A 21,228-nucleotide genomic window follows, 5' to 3' on the forward strand; every position below is an offset into this window, starting at 1 on the left:
ACGTGAGTGCTTCACGTTCTCCACTCGTGGAAAATGTGGGAATCTGCAGGATGCTCCCAAATTCCAGCATGCAACCACGTCCTGTCGCACAGAAGCCTTGTGCTAATTAATCATATCACTATTAAAACTGGTTTTATGCAAAAAAGCCTCATGTGTAACCGATACACACACGCGTGCGCATACACATGATTACGTATCCACACACGACTTTGAGAAATAAGCTCTGAAAGTGAAATCTGACATTCTGCTAATTATTAGTTTACTCAGCACAGCTGTGCTGGAAGGTGTCCGCAACCAAAGCCGCGTTTAGAGCTCTGGAAGCCAATCCCTCACTCCAGCATATTTTCTATCTAGTTTACGGTCCCCTGCTATGATTGGCAAGGATAAGAATACAATTACATTTATCACCTGTCTCTCCAAAGACTAGTTCCTGCCAGATCCAGAAATATTAATATTCCCTACCCCAGGTATCAATTTTTAGGTCATTTATATTGTGAATAATACTAGCCAATTGTTAATTTTGGATACAGGACGGTTGCCAAGTTCTAGAAAGTGTAGACATACAGATATGGAAAGAGGGGACATTTCACCGGCAAAATTTTCATTTCTCTGACTTGCTACCATCACGCGGCCAGGCTGCATCTTGACCTTAGTTATGTTTTCCTTGAGTTTCCTAGATCCTGGGTCTGGTTCTTTTATGCAGCCCACCATCTAGCACAGTACTTAGCATCGTTTAGAATCCCAAATGTAGAGACATCTATTGAACTTTAGGTTAAAAATAAAAACACATTAATATAACAAATATATTATCAATAGGCACAAAAAAAGTAAATCTGCTACTAAATATCCTTGACTTAACTGGGCCATAGACATTACTTGGGGATTCAGGCGGCTCTACAAGCATCTTCACTTTCCATCGGCCTATATGATTGATTTTATTATTTTTATCTTCTCCATGTCTTGCATGGATACGTTGGGGCAGACCTAATAGATTCAAGTATAGCCTGCTTCCTTTCATGGAAATACTGGTTTTTCCTACAATTTTGAATCACCCACAGCCGATTTCACCAGAGAGGTTTGGATCCTTTGCTGCAATGCTATAAACTATCTTTATCGTGCAATCACAAAATATCTCTGCTCTGTCTCCCTTGGAAAAAGGAATTATATGGACATTTAGGTTTAAGATGACACAAAGGAAAGCAAACCGAGAGTTAACTTTTGAGCCGGTCCCTGTCTATTGTCCTTACTAAGCAATCTGTGGAGCCTGGGACGCCTGCAAAGGCAGAGGGAAGGAAACTCAAAAAGCCATTCGTAAATATTTAGCTTGTTAAACATTTTAAATTCCAGTATATTTTCAGGACATTTTCAGAAGTCCTGAGTGTACTGATTGTTATGTGGGTATATGTGTTTCACAAATACTCTTTGAATCCTTGCGATGCTTATTTAACAAATCCTCGTGCTATTTCACTGGTTGTTCACATTCAGAGTGAAAACCAAAACTATGACTAAGTTGCGGGATTGTTTAATGCAGGTATTAATAAATAAAATGCATGCTGCTAATATTGGGTAATTACATATTAAACAACAACATGATTGCATTTACTAAAGCAATTTTTACTGGAAAATTTTCAATGTTCAATCTCATCTCAGTGGCATCCAGATAGATTCATCAAATCAATAGAGAGAGCTCAGCTATAATTAAAAGTGTAAACTTTGAATTTCTTCCCCTCATTTCATTTTGGGAAGTCTTTTAAATATAACTTTGTCTCCTGTTAGAAAAGTGACTTTTACATAAAATTATTTTAAAAAGTAACATTTGGTATCAAGTAACTACACACTTGACATATTTCTAGAGGAGAAAAATAAAACATCCAATGTCTGATTTCAGAAACTAGAATAACCGCCTATGAGTCTGTTCCTTCTGTGAGCTAAAGATACAAAGGCTTCCAAAATCTCTGGCAGTTTGTCTTGAATAGAAATAATCTACTACCTCATTAAGCCCAGTTCAATTAAAATAAAATATAAATGAAAGCATTTAGCTAGAAGCTAATTGAAAATAAAACCCTCGGTTTGTCACGTAGGGTCTTGTCTTGGGAACCTGACAGTGCGGCACGCGGTAGTCCGCAGGCCGATGGGTCTGGATGTGTTTTTAGGGAGCTGGTTAGGTCGCAGGAGAGCAAATACCAGCACTGCCCCGGGCGCTAACCCAGAAATAAGCCGGTTTCCATAAGTCCTTAAAAATCACTTATCTTTAAGCTGATGTAAATATCAATATTTATATATTTAATATGGTTTCTAAATCCTCCCTCCCTGTTCGATAGTTCAAATCCTTAGCTACAGGTCATTTCTATTGCCCCCACACCCGGCAAAACATAGTAATTTTTCCGATGGCTCAAAACTGCTGCCTCATACTGAAGTGCATTATTATAGGCACATGATAGGTATGGAGCCAAAATGCTGGGATTCGAGACAGATTTTTAAAAATACTATAAATATTTTCCTTTGCTGATGAGTTAAAAGAGCTTTTTTTTTTTTTTTTTTCCCTTACTCTGAGGAATCAAAGAATAGCGCTTTCTTTGGCAGCATGAATTATTTAATCTCTTTAATCCTTGCCTTGATTTGTTCTCTGTCCAGGATAGATTTTTCTCTTTCTGTCCATCTTTCCCTCCTTCCTTCCCATTAGCCATGCTTCCCCACTCGGTGTTATGATAGCACTGGCGAATTTCAGAAAAGCAACAGCAACATTCTGTCGGAGGAACACAATCTGTCCAGCTGTATAATCATGTATTAATATGCCGTTTAAATATAGTATCCCCCTTTTTGGTAAATTGCAACTTTTGCTGCCTCCTCACCGTCTGTTCCTATGGGGAAAAAAAAGTCATATTTTGGGTCTTTGTGTCAAGATAAAGAAAATTAATTTCAAAGCCAACAAGGGGAGAGCTGCTGGTGCAGAAGGTAAGTAAATGCCAGCAGTTGCTCTGCGACTTCAAGAGAGAAAGAAAAAAATTACTTTTCAAAAACTGCACTTTGATACAAATAATTCAGGAGGATTTGTGGTCGGCATTTTCACAGCATATAGCTCCAGGGTGTGCTGGCACCTGAGGGGATGGAGGGATGGATGAATGGATGGATGGGGATGGATGGATGGATGGATGGATGGATAGGGATGGAGGGATGGAGGGATGGAGGGATGGATGGATGGATGGATGGATGGACGGGGATGGATGGATGGATGGATGGATGGATGGATGGGGATGGAGGGATGGATGGATCGATGGGGATGAAGGGATGGATGGATGGATGGATGGGGATGGATGGATGGATGGATGGATGGATAGGGATGGAGGGATGGAGGGATGGAGGGATGGATGGATGGATGGATGGATGGACGGGGATGGATGGATGGATGGATGGATGGATGGATGGGGATGGAGGGATGGATGGATCGATGGGGATGGAGGGATGGATGGATGGATGGATGGGGATGGAGGGATGGATGGGGATGGAGGGACGGAGGGATGGAGGGATGATGGATGGATGGATGGGGATGGAGAGATGGAGGGATGGATGGACAGCGATGGCATCGTGCAGTAAGGCTGGCTCTTCACAGGTGTCACTCCACAGGCTCCTAGGGGGGCCTCCACGGGAGGTCCACACATTTATACCAAATAAAAACTACTTGGTACAAACATACAATATTTGATAAAATACTCGACATAAACCCACACAACATATTTGACATAAACATTCAAAGTGACCCGCCGGCGTGCGACAGTCTAGGCATCCAATGCGGGGCGCACAACCATAGAACTATCGGCTCCGAGTGCGGATTTCAGGGCCTCTCTTCACGCAAAAACAGCCTCTAGGTGAAGGGAGGATGTCCGTTAGGGTGCCCGCCGCCCTCCTTTTGCTCTGCTTGTGTACGTGGGATCATCGGGTGCACACCGGAAATATCTGCAAATGTCACCAAAAAAATCAAACGCAAATGGACAGGGACAGAGGAGCAGTATGTCCACGGGGCTTCACCTGGCTGCCTGAACCTCAGGGGGCCTGCAGCCGGCCCATCGGGGTCCTTGACTGCTGGCTTGGGTACGGAGTACAGGGGTGGGGGTGGGGGGTCCCGGGGTCCCCGCGCTGAGCAGCTCTGGGAGCAGGGCAGGGCAGGGCAGGGCGGCCCCGGGAGCCGGGAGCGGAGCAGGGCGGCCCCGGGAGCGGGCTGCTCTCCCCGCAGAGGAGAAGGTGCGCACTGGGCTCCACGACCAACGGGATTTTGCAACCGCGCCTTTTAATTGGACGATCATTTGTCTTCAGGTAAAATATCAAGGAACAGTAATAATCCAAGAAGCTATTCCATGTTGTTGGTGTGTTTCTGAAAAACCAACCCCGGCCCATGTTCACAGGAACACCCCGCCTAGAGGACAGGTCAATCAGAAAGAGCCCCGGGAGAGTCGTGGGCGGGGCCAGGGAGAGCTGTGGGCGGGGCCAGGGAGAGTCATGGGCGGGGCCAGGGAGAGCTGTGGGCGGGGTCAGGGAGAGCTGTGGGCGGAGTCAGGGAGAGCTGTGGGCGGGGCCAGGGAGAGCTGTGGGCGGAGTCAGGGAGAGCTGTGGGCGGGGTCGGGGAGAGCTGTGGGCGGGGCCAGGGAGAGCTGTGGGCGGAGTCAGGGAGAGTCATGGGCGGGGCCAGGGAGAGCTGTGGGCGGGGCCCGAGACTCGTGGGCGGGGCCCCAGGAGAGTCGTGGGCGGGGCCTGGGGCTGACTAGAATCACTGTGGCAACAAGGTGAGGGCAGGACACGGAGGGCCACGGTGTCCATGCAGGGTGTATCCATCCACCTGTGTCTCTCCATCACCCCCTCATCATCTCTCTCTACCTAACTACTATCCCTCTGTCGCTGTCATGAGGACTACCTCCAGGTATCCATGTACCTATCATCCATGTATCTCTACCTACCTATAATCTAAAAATCTCCTACAACTTATCCATCACATACCCACCTATCTTCTTTCTTTTAAACAATTTTATTTCTTTATTCATAAGAGATGCAGAGACACAGGCCGAGGGAGAAGCAGACTCCCTGCAGGGAACCCCCTGTGGGACTTGATCCCAGGACCCCGGGATCAGGCCCTGAGCCTAAGGCAGATACTCAACTACTGAGCCACCCAGGTGCCCCCACCTATCTTTTATCTATCCCTCTATCTACCTCCCTACCTATCACCCAAAGATCTATTGTCTGCCTATACACCTGTGTACCTATATCTACCATGATCTACCCATTGATCTCTCATTATCTACCCATTGAGCATCTATCCATCTGGAGCTTAGGGTCCTCAGTGCACACTTAGGGGTTACACTGCTCAGTCCCCATACCATGACATGACTTCATGACGATGCTCCTGCCTTCACACCCAAGTTCATGCCTCCTGGCTCACCACAGGATCTATAGGTACCAGTCACATAAAAGGATCTAAAATTCCCTGAGTACACCACGCTCCCTCACGCCTCTGCCTTCCCATATGTGTTTTGTGGACCTAGAATGATTCTTGCCCCACACTTTTCTCCTTAGTTGGCTGTCCTCAAGGCATAATCATGTTCCGTGACTGAGCTCAGGCACAACTTTCATGGGGAAATTTTGCTTAACTCTGCAGTTGGAGACACGCTCCTGTGTGCACCCTGCTTCTGAGCGTGTGGCTCCAGCCCCCACCACCGTGTCTTGTCATTCTTGGCTCATTTCAGATGCCTGAAATGGAGACTGTAAACTACCAGAAGTCAGAAACTATGTCTTCTAAGCCTGAGTCCACTAAGCTAAGCCAAGTAGGCAGCCAAGTATGTGATGAATGGATGAATACACGAATACAAGTATACGTAGTTACAAATTGTCTCTTAATTTCAATATTTTTACCAATAAGGCTGAAAGCTCTTCTCATTCACCGTGCTCCTCCAGTACAAACTCTGTGGATTCAAACTCTCTGGATGGTATCACCATTGCAATGAAAGAAGTAAGCTCTGTATGTTTTCATGTCTTGGTAAAATAGGATCGAGAAATGAACCAAAGGTAATTTGATGGAAAAGAACATAACATAAGAAATTTTTCTGGGATTAGAAATAAAGAAGAAGAATACAAGAATAGGAATGGCAACTCGTGTTGCTTGGCCTGGTGTTTACTGAATTCAGATTCAAATGTCATCAAATGGGAAGCGGCCCTCGTGATGTATGTGCCAACTTCTGTTTCCAATAGGATGCTCCTGGATGCCACACTGTCTCTTAGAACAGTTAGTACTCATACCACCTTTTCAGGGTTTTCACAGAAGAATCGGCAAAACAGCCAAGAATAATAGGAACTCGAAGTGCAATGCATTAGGGAGTGAGGACTTCATCAAAGAAACGGCAATGGGAAATTGAAATAATCATAGGCAGGCAGCACAGGTAATTACAGTTATAAAAATGGTTTTTGTCCTCTTCCAGATAATCTTCTTGCTACACCCAGATCCTGCAAAATCATGCAAAGTTGGAAGGCAAGAATCTACTTCATTCCCATATGATAAGGACTAGTTAAAATATGCCCGTACATGTCAGGTCATCAGAGCACGTGTTGTATCTTTGGGATTTTAATTTTCAACATGTGTCCAGGAGATTATGAATAAATCAATATGAACAGAAGAGAATTGAAATAATAAATCAGCTTGTTCGAGTTTTTAAGAGTGGGTGGAGATATCCTCTTCAAAAACTGAAGCAATGCTTAAGTTGATATAAATGGGAAAAAAAAATACAAAGGAAAAAAAATTTTGTCCAGAGTACATGATCATTACAGACTTTTAAATTTCGTTCACCTTTCCCAGTTACGCTTCTTGTGGGTGGACCGTACCTTTCCAAATAAATGTCTGAAGGCAGACTATCCTACGTATCTTCGGTAGAACTAACTATGGAACACCTCGCTTAATATATGCTGGTGCTTTAAATTACCCACACACCTCGAAGATGGATTTGAATCCAACAGTAAGTCATTGACATTAGCAAACATCACCTGTAACTGTTAAAGCTCTCACTGGGGGGCCCCTGGGGGGGTTCAGTCAGTGGAGTGTCTGGCTTTGGCTCAGGTCAAGATTTCAGGGTCCTGGGATCCAGTCCCACGTCAGGTTCCCTGCTCAGTGGGGAGTCTGCTTCTCCCTCTCCTTCCCTTCCCCCTGCTTGAGCTCTCTCTCGCAATGAAATTAAAATAATAAAATAAAATAAATAAAATAAAAATCTTGAAAAAATGTTAAAAAAACCCTCTCACTGGATTTCTGTAAACATCAATGTTAATAGAACTAGATAAAACTTGTGTTATGAATCACCTGTGTGAGTGGCCCCTGAAAGCACACTAAAAAATATATATATATATGTTAAATATTTAATATATATATTAAAACAGTTTCTAGATAAATAACAAAATGACATAAAAATTCAATATGAATTTTTCCTTCTTTCTGTGCCCAAATTACAGTTCCCCTGTGTTTTATTAACAAAAAAAAATTAACAACAAAAAAAAAGATTTCTTTAAACTATAAGTTAAGAGCAGATAGTATAGTGCAGCCTTCTCTATGAGATACGTTCATGACCTCAGTCTGTTTCTGTAATCACCAAAAGGACACACGTCGGTGTCTGATGCAGAGTTCTTACGGGCACTTCTACAGGCTGCAATGTTCAGAGTCAAGTTTTCTTTTTTCCTGTGATGAGTAACACTGAGGAAAGATATGAACTGATGTGTTGGATAAAAAAGAGATTTACAAAGCACAGAATGTGACCAAAATGACGGTTCGTAACCTACTGCACCAAATTCCTCCTCTGTCAGCATGATAAAGAACAAAGAGAAGGAAAGTCCTCTAAATACCTCAGCAGTGTCAGAGCATCTGAAGGAAACATAAAATAAAAGTGCATGAATTATTTCATCCCATTTAAAATAGAACAGTGCTTTCTTTTGGTGGATGAACGATGTCTTGACATTTTCCCCTGGGCAGAGTAAGGTAAGTGTGATGTGACCTGGAGGGAGGATGTTCACAGAGTGTGCACACACACGCGCATGCACACACACGGTACAAAATATAAGAACGTGAAAAACAGAGCAAATCCACACTGACAGCAGAAAGAAATGATTAACACTACAGTTGCCACTTTACCCACCTTCTCTCTTTAATACCAGCTCTTGACTTCTCAAAACTGTGTTTTCCTGTATTGTGCTCTTGAAAGAAGCTCTCTTGGTATTTGTGATTCATCCTCCCCAAAGTAATCTTTTTTTTCTTTTTTTTCCAAAAATACTTAGCATTGGGGAGCCTGGTTGGCTCAGTTGGTTAAGCACCAACTCTTGATTTTGGTTCAAGTCATTACTTCGAGGTAGTGAGATCCACATCCTCCGTGGGGCTCTGTGCTGGGCATGAAGCCTGCTTAAGATTTTCTCTCTATCTCTCTCCTCTCTCCCCTTCCACTCACCCCCACTCATGCTTTCTTGCTCTTACTGTCTCTCTCATGCTCTCTAAAAACTTAGAATAACAGTAGATCAAAAAGCATGAATTTTCAAATGCTTAAAATTTTTCCACTTTTTGTGGCAAGAAAGATTTTTAGGGTAATCACGAAACAGTATAAGTGCAATGACTTAATACATTTGAAATTTCAAAAAACTCCATGTTTCCCAACACAATTTTCCCATAATTATTGTAAATCCCACGATATGCCATTCCTGAGTCCCATGCACAAGTGACATATCTATAAATCAATATCTACATCTATATCTAGAGAGTTTTCTTCCAGTAATACAGATGAACATTTTCTAATTTTTTTTTTTAGGAAAATTAATTCATTGCAGAGATACTTGACGAGTACCCCACACGTTGTGTGAGAAAAGATGGGGATATCCCCTGCCCTCATCCTCATGGGAAACACACATGCACATTTGTACAAACATACGTCATGTGAGCACACATGTAATTCGTGGTAGGCAGTGGAGCAGCAGACTCTGGGATGAAGCCTGAGGAGGAGGATGGGTGCGGTAAAGCACAGAGGACATGTCCACGGGGTACTGGAGCTGAAATCTGAGTGTGCGCAGAGTGGGAAGGGAATAAGAGTATGAGTGTCAAGAAGATGGGAAAACTTTCAGAGTAGGTGTGTTGGGAAGGCAAGTGTGGAAACACTGAAAGCCCAGCAGAGCTGAAGCTTAGTGAGGGATCGGGAAGGGGGCAAGAAATGAACGTGAAGAACCACACAGACACCATAGTGTGCGAAGTCTCACAGGCCACCATCGACGACTGGGATCCTACTGAGGAGCACAACAGAAGGACACAGGAGCCTTTTAATCAAGTTGGGAACAGATCAATTTCCACTTTAAGAAACTTCTCTTTGTCTACCCTATTCAAAGTGCATTTGCGGGAGACAATAGTAGATGTAGAGTGGTAGTTAAGGGGCCACTGTGTAGACAATTGCAGATCCAAGTGATGTCTCTTAGTTCTGAATTACCAAGGCTTGTCTCTGGCTGCTTCTCTTGATTAATTCGTATTATAATCTGTTAACTCTGCTAAATAGAAACAAACGTATTTATTGAAAAACGCCATTAAGCTGTTGTGTGGTTTCAACAGGTTCTTTGAGTGAAATGTATGCTGTTCTTGGAAAGCACAGAATTGAGAATAGACGTTTTACTTTTTGAGTACTAAGACGTGGTGTTCAAAACAAAAACGTTTCCTTGTGATGGTGTGAGATAGTTCTGCTGTTCTATGCCAACACTGCTCACATAGGAAGCCATTGTGTACAATAAATTTCTCACAACTGCAAAAAAAAAGAGGGTTTAATTTTCTTCAAAAATCAGTTGTCTTCATATACGAGGTACTTTTCTAAAGCCTTTGTTAATTTTCTCATTTTTATTTTGCTAAAGAAAACCATCAGAAATTTGATGACACTAAATCTTCAAACGGGAAAGTCTATGATCTACTTTGTGTGCACGTGTGTCTCACTACGTTTTTAAATGACTAATAAAACACGATTCAAACCATTTTAATATCCAATATTATTCTGAGTACATAGGATTGTACTGCTTATTTACTTTTAAAAATTCTTTATTTTGTTTTTTTCAATGAACACATCAAGCTTCTCAAATGTTTTTTTCCAAGCAAATTATAAAATAACTCCTACTTTTCAAGTTACTTATCTTCATCCTACACACACACACACACACACACACACACACTTACTCTTATTTTTCCCTTTTCCTGAAGTCACTGCTTCCCTCCTTCAAGTGGAGAAACCTCCTGATGATTGAATATAACTTCTCTTTTCACCCTTGCTTAACTCGTGCAGATAGAATGACCGGCTACCTTCTTCGTGTCTTCATAGTTCATTGCTTATTTGCTTGTCTTACTCGTATCATAGAACTGTAGATTGATCGATATGTATCTCTGCTGTCCCCATCAGATGGGGAGGACACAGTGTTCACTCAGTTCTGATATTTTAATTTTCATTTGTTAATTTATTGTTTGAAAAAAATGTTTTCTCCTGGAGGCACCTGGATGGCACAGTCGATTGAGCATCCGACTTTTGATTTCAGCTCCAGTCATGACCTGAGGGTCATGGGACTGAGCCCTGCATGGAGCCTTTGTGGGGTTCTGTGTTCAGTGAGGAGGGAGTCTCTTCTCTCCCTCTCACTCTCCCTCTGCCCCTCTTCCTGCTTGTGCTCTCTAATAAATACATAAATCTTTAAAAATTCTTTAAAAATCTTTTCCCCTGACTATTCAAGTAATGCATGGATTAGCAATTCTCACATATTTAAACCTGTGACTCCCCTCTAATGAATAAGTCATCAAGAACCGGTATTTCAATATGCATTTTACTGCCACGATCTACCCATCAAGTACGCACATTTGAAGCACTACATATCACGTTGTGATAGGCCACATGGCAGACACAAAATTAGCAGAGAATCCCATTATTGACCTTAATAAACATAGGATAAATGGCATCCATAGATGGTACAGCTAGGGGATTTCAACCAGGAACATAAATAAAGATGTGATAATACGTGTTAAAGAATTCCAAGAGAGTGAAAATGTGTTTCCAAGCCATTCTATGAAAGCTCTCTGGAAACGATGTAGATGGTAGGTATCCGTTGAGCACGAGAACACCTTGATTAAAGCAGTTCCAGAGAAAGTAAAATGCTCTCAGGACTCTGGATACAGTGCAGCTTTCCTAGAGCCGGACCAAGTCAAGAAGTTATAGGATATGACAGTAATTGTTAGAATACAGGGTACCCTTGCATGACTGTAGAGTTCATGACTTGAAAGGCCAATTCCATTTCTATCGAGTTAGTAAGCTCTTCACGAGGCATATATTTTCCAAGACCAGTCAGCCCTTTGTTTGAAAATCATCACTTTTCTGTAACCAACAGCATGCATAAACACCTCGAAGAACTACAAATCTTTATTCCATATATCAAATAAAAATTAGCTCTGTGGTTTCTCCAGCATTATCCAAGTTATTCGCTCTATGACTTTGGAGACTGTGCCTCGTATCTGTTCCGTAAGTCACCTCTTAAAATTTGTGAAGAAATCTATCTTAACAGGATAGACAAAAAAGAACTTTTGAAAGTTGTTCTTCAAGAAAATGACTTGATTAGAAAAAAAAAAAAACAGCTCTTAGCAAGAAAGGTTTGGCTGCAGCTATTTGGAGCAAATCAAAGCCAAGATACCACCAGAAATACATGAAATATCTAGAGATTCTTAAAGGCACCCAGAATTGTGATTAGGGAGGACTGCACCAGGATACTGATCCCGGACCTAGAGAAACTGCCTCAAGGAAGGAATAGGGATGCGAGTCGCTGGCTATTTTTCCTGGCAAGCAGAGAAGAATTAGGAGTCAAAAATAAGGTCAAAAGCCTGGAGCAATCAGCAGTGCAGGTTTGACAGGCATGAGGAGCTTTGGAGTAAAATAAATACTTTTGAGTCTTAATTCTACTGAGTTTTAGGCATCTGAATTGCTGGGAGGTCTCATGACAGAGATAATACATGGAGAAATTCAGATTTAGAAATCCTTAGTACATATGATAGGTAAAGTCTGCAGAGGACATCCAGGGGAAGCTGCTCGTCAGTCACTTTGGAGACAGCAGTCACCAAAAAGTGCCCCAGACCCTCGTCAGAGAGCTACAGAAATTCTTTTCCTCAACGTAATTCTTGCAATTCTCAACATCAACTAACCGAATACCTCACAGAGTTTGTGAAAACTTAAAGAATATATCAGAGATTCGGAAGTAGAGACCATGGCTTACTTATCGGTATTCACAGTCCACTGAGGACCCAGAACCGACGTACTAGAAAGAAATGGAAAGATGACTTCAATAATCTATGTGATACTGTCCAACAAGCACAGGGGAAGATGTTCACCAGCACCGACCCTTAGGAAAACGGCAATGAAAACCACAGGGAGACGTCACCTCACACCCATCAGAAGGGCTACTAGGGAAATAAATAGGAAATAACGAGTGCTGGTGAGGATGTGGAGAAATTAGAACATTTCACGCACTGTTGGCGGGAATGCGAAATGGTGCAGCTGCTGTGGAAAATAGCGTGGCAGTTCCTCAAGAAAATTAAAAATACAATTATTATAACATCCAGGAATTTCACTTTTGGCTCTATGCTCACAAGAATCAAAAAGAGAGTCTCAAGGAGATATTTGCCTGCCCACGTCCACAGAAGCGTCATGCACAATAGCCAAGGGGTGAGAGCGACCCAAGGGTCCCTCACCAGAAGAATGGAGAAGCAAAATCTGGTAAGTACGTCCAGTCGAATACTCGGAACACCATTCATCTTTAAAAAGGAAGGAAATTCTGACACCTGCTGCCACAAGAATAGACTCTGACCACATTATGCGGAGTGAAATAAGCCACACACACACACACACACACACATGCACGCACACACACAAATACCACATGATTCTCCTTACCTAAGGTGTCTAGACTAGAAACAGAAAGTAGCCTGGTGGTTGGCTGGGGCTGGGGCTGGGGGAGAGAACATGCGATACTGCCATATAACAGGTACAGAGTTTCCATTTTTCAAGATGAGAATGTTCTAGAAACTACGGTAGCGATAGTTGTCCAACAATGAAAACATACTTAATGCTACTTACTGAATTGCACATAAAAATGGCTAAGAGGGTAAGTTGTATGTTGGGTGCATTTCACCAAAACTAAGGCGGGGGGGAAACACCGGTATCATTTAAGAAAAGCAAAATAAAAGGTAAATGGAGATCAGAGGGGAAAAGTCCCATAATACTGAGTTAAAGTGCAAGTAATAAATGAAAACTAGATTAGCCGGAGGAAAAACTTCTGGAGAAGAGATTCTAGGTGATGCATGCAAATTGACAACATTTGAATATTTGAATGAATTTGAGGACATGAGATTTTTCAAGGTAAACTGGCATTAAGAAAGACGCCGGGAGGAAAGTGATTACAGGTTGTGGAGGGCATCAGGAGGGGATGGTATTACGGGGCGGAGAAGAGGAGTATGGGAGAGCAGGGACGAAGGAGGTTAAATAAGCAGCAGAGCCTGATTTCGAAGGTTCTAAGAGCAGATCCTGAAAATCACAGGTGAAGTGGTATTTGGGGGGCGCATCTCCCAGGGCCTGAATAACAGCAGGCTCCCAACGAACATGGGGTGTTAGGCACATCTGCTGGAAGGAAAGTGAAGGCAATAGGATGGAAGAAGATGGACCCCAAGGAGGGGCAGAGACTTGAGATAGGCCTACTCGGATCCCTGCCCGCATCAGGCTCGCCAGGGCTCGTGCCACGGGGTGCCCACCCACACAGCCAGCTTTCAAGGGGGCTCTCCGTCAAATTGGCCAAACTTGACCTGCTCGAGGTGAAAACCTTGCTGCTCAGAGGCACCTGGCTGGCTCAGTCGGTTAGAGATCAGACTCTTGTTTTGGGTTCAGGTCGTGATCTCAGGGTCCTAAGGTCGAGCCCCGTGTCGGGCTCCACGCTCTGCACGGAGTCCACTTGAGATTCTCTCCCTCTCCTTCTGCCCTCAAATCACCCATGCTCTCTCTGTCTCTCTAAAATAAATAAATAAATTCATTCATTCATTCATTCATTAAAACTTTGCTACACAGCCTTGAACACCCCCCTTTCTTGTTGGTTTTGCTTGACACGTCCCACTCGTTGATTTAATCTCATCTTGGTTGAGTTTTCAGGGACTGCTGCCTTTGAGTTCGCACCCTTGTCAGCTAAAGAAAGATTTTTTTTCCCCCCAAACTACAAGCTTCAGTCAGGAAGTATAACCTGCTAGAATCTTGGAACAGGTTTTGAACATGCTGTAGCCACAGTTTTCAGATATCTCCAAATGGCAAAGGCACGAAGCCGTGGGACACCACCCTGACGGGTCTGGGCAGTGCGCGGAGTCTGACAGGTTGGATCCCTGCCCAGCGGCTCTCCATGGAGTCGGCCTGTCCAGATGCAACGTGGCAGCCTCGCCCCAGCTCTCCTGGGTCGGGAACGCAGTCCAACCTCAGGAAGCATCACTGGATCGGTGGGACTGGATACAACGCCCAGTTTTACACCAGGAACGGTGCACAAATTTTACTCCACCCTTAGGTGCTGACTCCCAACTTAAAACCAAAGCAACGAGGAAGCAATCACACATCCCACTCACCCTCCCCAAAGGTGAAACGTGCACAGGGTGGATTACAAGCTCACGTCGCTCTGCTCCGTCATTTTCACACCAGGGTTACTGTATTAGCTGTGCGGACACTAACGACACGACGACCCTATCGCACTACGACGTGCCTCAATTATATTGACATAATATTTTGAACGGACGCTATGGTTTATGCAGTGATTAGGGAATATACTTGTTCCTTTAAAGAAAACAGATCCTACATCCATGCACATTGTAATATTTTATTTTCTTCACATACGGTGTCATGTTGACAAGCTCCTAACTGATGCCTTTCTAATCTAGCTGGTAACGTATCAACTGATAAAAGAAAAGGTTTAAAGGTTTGCTTTAGCAATAACATTTTTTGCGAATACTATAAAATTTGTTTTCCAAATGGCTGTGCCAATTCCTGGGTCTGTCAGCGGGGTGTAAGGTTCCCCACCGGACAACATATTTTCTGACACTTGCTAATGCTGCAGGAGGTAACATTTGCCAATCTAGTAGGTGTCGAGCAGCCTCTAAGGTTTTAATTTTTATTATTCTGATCACTAATAAAGTCTGGTATCTTTATGATTTTTAGATACAGTAATGGACTATATTTGGTGTCCTCTTCTATGATGTGCTTATTTATACCATTTGCACATTTTTTCTATCGAGTTTCCTTTTGTTTTTCTTGGAGTAATTGTTTACGCATTCTGCATTAATCACTGGCCAGTTACAGTTGTTGACAATGTCTGTGTCTGGTGTGTTCTGACTTAATATTTCTTTGTTATCTCCTGATGAATAGACCTTAGCTGTAATTTATTAATTTTAGGCTTCCCTCCTGGTTAGTGCCCCTGATGACTTTATTTAAAATAAAAAATATTTGTTTTATTCTAAAAGTTTTCGAACTTTACTTTTCATCTGGAACTACTATTTGTGAATGGTTTAAAATGGGAATCTAATTTTTAAAATTTGAATAACTAGTTTTCCCAGTACCTTTTTACCAAAGGATCCCTCCTGTTTTCATGGATCCATGAAGCCCTGTATGCATGGTCCCTAGATTTCCATGGCTCTGCCTATCCGTGACTTCAAAATGTGATCTTTTGGGGATCCCTGGGTGGCGCAGCGGTTTAGCGCCTGCCTTTGGCCCAGGGCGCAATCCTGGAGACCCGGGATCGAATCCCACGTCGGGCTCCCGGTGCATGGAGCCTGCTTCTCCCTCTGCCTGTGTCTCTGCCTCTCTCTCTCTCTCTCTGTGACTATCATAAATAAATTAAAATTTAAAAAAAGTGATCTTTTAATTATTAAAACTCTATAACAAATATTTTTATGGATCATATTGATTTATTCTTCCTTGTGCTGTTCTTCCTTGGATGTTGCTGACACATTAATCTTCCACAATTTTTTTTTAATCAGCTTGTCATAGCCTAATAAAAGCTCCTATTGGCATTTTGGTTGGCATGGCATTGAGCTTATAGATTGGGGGCTGGGAGAGAATTTATATATTTTTGATTGTGAGTATTTACATTCAAGGCTGCCGGCAGTGCCTCTATTTATTTAGATTTTTAATGACTTTCATTAAAGTCTTATAACATTTTGAATACTAGCCTTGTAAACCTGTTATAAGGTTTATTCCTACTGGTTCATGCTTCATTGCCATTTCAAAAGGTGCCTTTTAAAGTTACATTTTTTATATTGTGTTTTATATTATAGCTGAAGTACAGAATTACAAATATGTATTTGTTGCTAGGTTGCTAAACTGTTTTCTAATAATTAGTGCATAATATTGTGGACTTTCTACGTAGGCACTTGTATGATTTAAGAATAGTAATGATCTGATCTCTATGTAATCCTAAAACTTTTAATGTGCTTTTTTTATCTCCTTATTGTCCAAGAATGCAGTAGCAGTATAAAGTTTAGGAAAGGTGCCGGTGATCTTTTTGGAAAACTGATTTTAAGAAAATCATGTTTTTCTATTAAGAATAATGCTTCCTGCAGACTTCTGGTAGATATACTTTTAGATATGCCTTATATAGCACGTCTGATATCATTTATCACTTTAAGGAAGCTTCTTTCTGTTCCTACTTTGCCAACTGTCTTCATCACAAATGAGTGTAAAATTTTATCGAATGTTTTTTTCTGCTTCTATTGGAATAATCATGACTTTTGTCTCCTACTTTAATCCGTGCATGTGGTAAATGGGGACAATTCTCTAATACTCACCCTGTCTTGCATTTTGAGGGGATAAACTCAACTTTGTCATATCGTCTTAGATCCCGCCGCATTTGGTATGTTTGCAACTTTGCTCAGGATTTTTGTGCCTACCTTCATTTATGATAATGATCTGAGATTTTTCCTTTCACATACTATTCATTTCTGTTTTTTTTTTTTTTTTTCATTTCTGTTTTGCTGTCAAAGTTGTCTTGGCTTCATAAACTGATATTCTCTTTCCCAATTCTTTGGAGTTGTTTGTATAAAATTGCAGCCATATATACCTTCAACATTTGATGGAATACCTGGAAAATTATTTGGGTACAGCATTTTCTAGCTGAGAAAATGTTCGACTCCTGCTTCCTCTATTTCAACGTTTCTCAATGTAGGACAACTTTGGTTCTTATGGGACATGTGGCGACATCTGGAGACATTTATAGTTGTCACATGTCACAGCTGCTATCTAGTGACACTGCTAAAGATCCTAAAATGCCCTGACAGTCGCCTCCATCCCACCAAGCATGACATATCTGATCCAAAGTGTCAACAGTGCCAAAATTGGCAAATCCTGTATTAATTAATATTAGAAGATTTTTTTTGAGTCACTTTGTTAAGTTATAGTTTTCTGGAAATTTTCCCATTTTATCTAGATTTCCATACAAATTGACATAAGGTTTTATCGTGAGGTCTCCCAATTTTTATTTTAAATATTATTGAGCAAAATTGGAGAGTGGATATATAGAGATAGATCTGGGGGCACTGAGGTGGCTCCGTTGGTTAAGCGCCTGCCTTTGGCTCAGTTCATGATCCTGAGGTCCTGGGAGCCCCTCATCACATTGGGCTCCATGCTCAGCAACGGGTCTGCTTCTCCCTCCCTCTCTGCCCTTCCCACCTGCTCGCATTCTCTTTCGCTCTCATTCTTCTTCTTTCAAATAAATAAAATCTCAAAAAGATATATATAGATCTATACCCCTATCTATCCACCCACCCATCTACTCTATCTACCTCTCTATATACATCCTATCATATTGCTATTGTATTTAAAGGAAACATTTTTATTTAATTCAGCATGAGACTTTTTCATGATTAAACCAAAACAGCTTGAAGAACAGAGTAATAAGTATCACAACTTAACATTATTAAAATATTATTATGTATGTCGATGTCCTAGAACTTTTAGCTACTTTTAGGTAAAATTGCGGCATCATGATCCTTCATACATATGTATTCTGAAAAGCAGTTGATGATTTTCTGAGTCAACTGAACAGGCAAATTGATAGTTTACACCAAATATTTCCATTATTTATTGTTAATTCTGATTAGCGAGTAAATGGTTGAGCAGTGTAACATTTGTACTTGTCTTTAAAAGGAATTTTTTTAATGAAGGAAAAATGTCTTAATTTAAAACCAATGAGACTGGCTTCAATGAGGCTTTAATGAGATTATATCATGTTATACCTGCATCAGTTGACCTTGAGTGAAAAATAAAACAGCTATACACTAGGAATATTAAGTTAATCAGCTTTAATCCATTAAATATACCCTGTCTTTCTTATGATTTTTTAGGAGACTTCTATTACTATAAAACACATCACTTGATTTAAGGGAAATAATTATGTCTTTTTGTGGTAATATTTATCATTTTATTAAAAATGGCTAAGAACTTCAGGAAAGAGAATGTATGGATGACTGTGACCATAGTGACAACGTATCATGCACTTCCAAACAATATGGGGTTAATTCCAGGGGCAGGATGCTCAAAGGGGACAGTACCCGGTGTACCTATTTCAAGAGCCTGTAATGGTAAAACAAGAACATTAATAGAGAGTGAGCCTATATAAAGTTGACCAAAAAAAATCTCCAACAAATACAAATAAGAAATGAAGAATGTAACTATGTGGGGTGAATTTTAATGGGCACTGTCTCTTCCTCTAAGGTACTGGTAACTTACTTAATCAGAAGACTCAGAAAAAATGTCCATTTTTCTGGTATGACTCCTATGTCATGGCTTCCTTATTTCCACATCACTCGCCACCCTAGGTCTTGGTTCACGGTATTCTAGAGTATCCACATTAATCCAGAATGATTAATCCAGTCCTCTCTGTCTTATGTCATTAGGGATAAACACCTTTCTTTTTTTTTAAAGATTTTATTAAGGGACGCCTGGGTGGCTCAGTGGTTGAGCATCTGCCTTCGGCACAGGTCATGATCCCAGAGTCCTGCATCAGGCTCCCCGCAGGGAGCCTGCTTCTCCCTCTGCCTGTGTCTGTGCCTCTGTCACTCTCTCTCTCTCTCTCTCTCTCTCTCTCTCTCTCGGTCTCTCATGAATAAATAAATCAAATCTTTAAAAAATATATATTTGATTTATTTATTTTACAGAGGGAGAGGGAGAGAGAGATAGCAGGGGGTGGGGCAGAGGAAGAGGGAACAGCAGACTCCCCGGTGAGCAGGGAGCCTGATAATGTGGGGCTCGATCCCAGGACCCCAAGATCATGACCTGAGCCAAAGGCAGACACTTCACCAGCTGAGCCACCCAGGCGCCCCTGATAACGACCTTTAATCTCTGTCCAAAAATTGTTCAAAGTTCAGTCTCAGAAGAACACTGGAGCTATTTCTGCACTTAATTGCTAATTGTTCCAGCCAGGCTAGCACTGGAGGTGTGACTCTCCTTCACCATGGTCTGAAAAAAAAAAAAAAAAAAGCAAAAAACAAAACCCGCTGAAAAATGCCTGTGAAGACTTGTGAATGACTTCTGGGGTTGTGAAGTGTTTTATGTGGTTTTCTTACTTTCAGTGGAAAATGAGCAATCAGTCAAGGTGTTGCCTGGAAGATTCTCCCTATATTATTAATAAGGTTTATGATCCTTTCCTCTTTCCCCAGTCCTGTCTTACAACCTCGTACAGGAGATTTCAGAGCTTTCTCCTGCTCACAGGCTGTTTATAATGACCAATGGAGTTAATAAATTCTTTGCAGGACTCTGGATGTACAATATGCTGTAAAATATTAGTGTCCTTTCTATTTACAGATCTAGAAAAAAAAGCCTTTTTCCCCCATACCTGAAATTGGCAGCTCCTTGAGAGCCCAACAACTCCTGAACATTGTATATTTGGAAGATTTTAATTATATACGATATATACAGAATACATACATACAAAATATATTTTATACTGTATCATAGACAAATAGGTGGCTGTGATACTAACATCCGGAATAGATTTGGATGGCTTTAATTTCATTAAGTATCTTGCTGGAACTAATATCTTGTGATTAGCATATATACCTTTGATATATTGGAAAATAATTTAATCAAAACGTAAATAAAAACATATTAATTCTGTGGAACTTTAGGAGTTTTTTTTCTAAGATAAAATTAATTTATTAGAGATAATAACAAAATGGGTTTATGTTATAACAAATAGTCGGCAATAATCACTTATTTTTCAAGCAAGTTAATTAGGAAATGAAAGCAAGCCCACTTAGTGAAACCTGAGGACTGAATAACTGAATAACACATTGATTCAAATGTCCTTGTTTCTGTACTTAATTATTATAAAATGGAACAGTGTATATCAGTGGGTCATACTTACTGGATTTCAATTACCTGTATCCAACAGAAATGGTTTTAAAAAACATCAAACAAGTTTACTTCTTCCTGAGTTATTGAAATTCAACTTCCTTCAGTTTTTTTCTTTAATACAAATGTAAGATCTTAATTTAAAAATATTTGGCAACATGAGGACACCCAGGTGGCTCGGTGGGTTAAGCCTCTGACTCTGGATTTGGGCTCAGGTCCTGATCACAGGGCCCTGGGCTGCCCCAGGCGCGGCTCCTCGCTTAGCGGGGAATCTGCTTCTCTCTCCCTCCTCCTGCCCCTGCCCCACCCGCATGCACACACGCATGTTTTCTCTCTCTTTCTAAAATAGCTAAATCTTTAAAAAAATAAAAAATAAAGTAATAGGCAATATGGTCTTGTATTCAACTTATATTTAAACATAGTGAACATGGGCATTCCAGAAGAACCTCCAACATGAATTTTAAAATTTAAAATCTTTCAGAAATGGGACACCTGGGGTGGATCTGCCTTTAGCTCAGGTCATGATCTCAGGGTCCTGGGATTGAGCCCATGTGTCAGGCTCTCTGCTGGGTGGGGAGTCTGCTTCTCCTTTTCCTTCTGTCTCTGCCCCTCCTCCCCGCTTGTGTTCTCTCTCTCTTTCTCTCAAATAAATAAAATAAAATATTTTTTTAATCTATCCGAAGCAAAACCAGGTAGGATAAATTCAAATTAACGTTCATTATGTGACTGTTCAAATATTAAGAGATTCCTATATTTCTTTTTGAAATTTTATCTAATTTAAAATATGGCTTCTATGCTA

General features: G+C 41.3%; 1 protein-coding gene and 1 long non-coding RNA gene across 2 annotated transcripts in view; one reads left to right on the plus strand and one right to left on the minus strand.

Moving 5' to 3' along the window:
* The window catches only part of CSMD1 (CUB and Sushi multiple domains 1), a 1,871,580-nt gene that overhangs the window by 1,811,714 nt on the left and 38,638 nt on the right, over nt 1-21,228 (minus strand).
* Nucleotides 4,766-7,906, plus strand: LOC140605428 (uncharacterized). The gene is made up of 3 exons (XR_012008089.1): nt 4,766-4,912; nt 5,563-6,992; nt 7,623-7,906. It is a non-coding gene; the product is annotated as an uncharacterized lncRNA (long non-coding RNA).

Source organism: Canis lupus, chromosome 15 (assembly GCF_048164855.1).
Source record: "Canis lupus baileyi chromosome 15, mCanLup2.hap1, whole genome shotgun sequence".
In the NCBI taxonomy this organism is placed as follows: domain Eukaryota; kingdom Metazoa; phylum Chordata; class Mammalia; order Carnivora; family Canidae; genus Canis; species Canis lupus.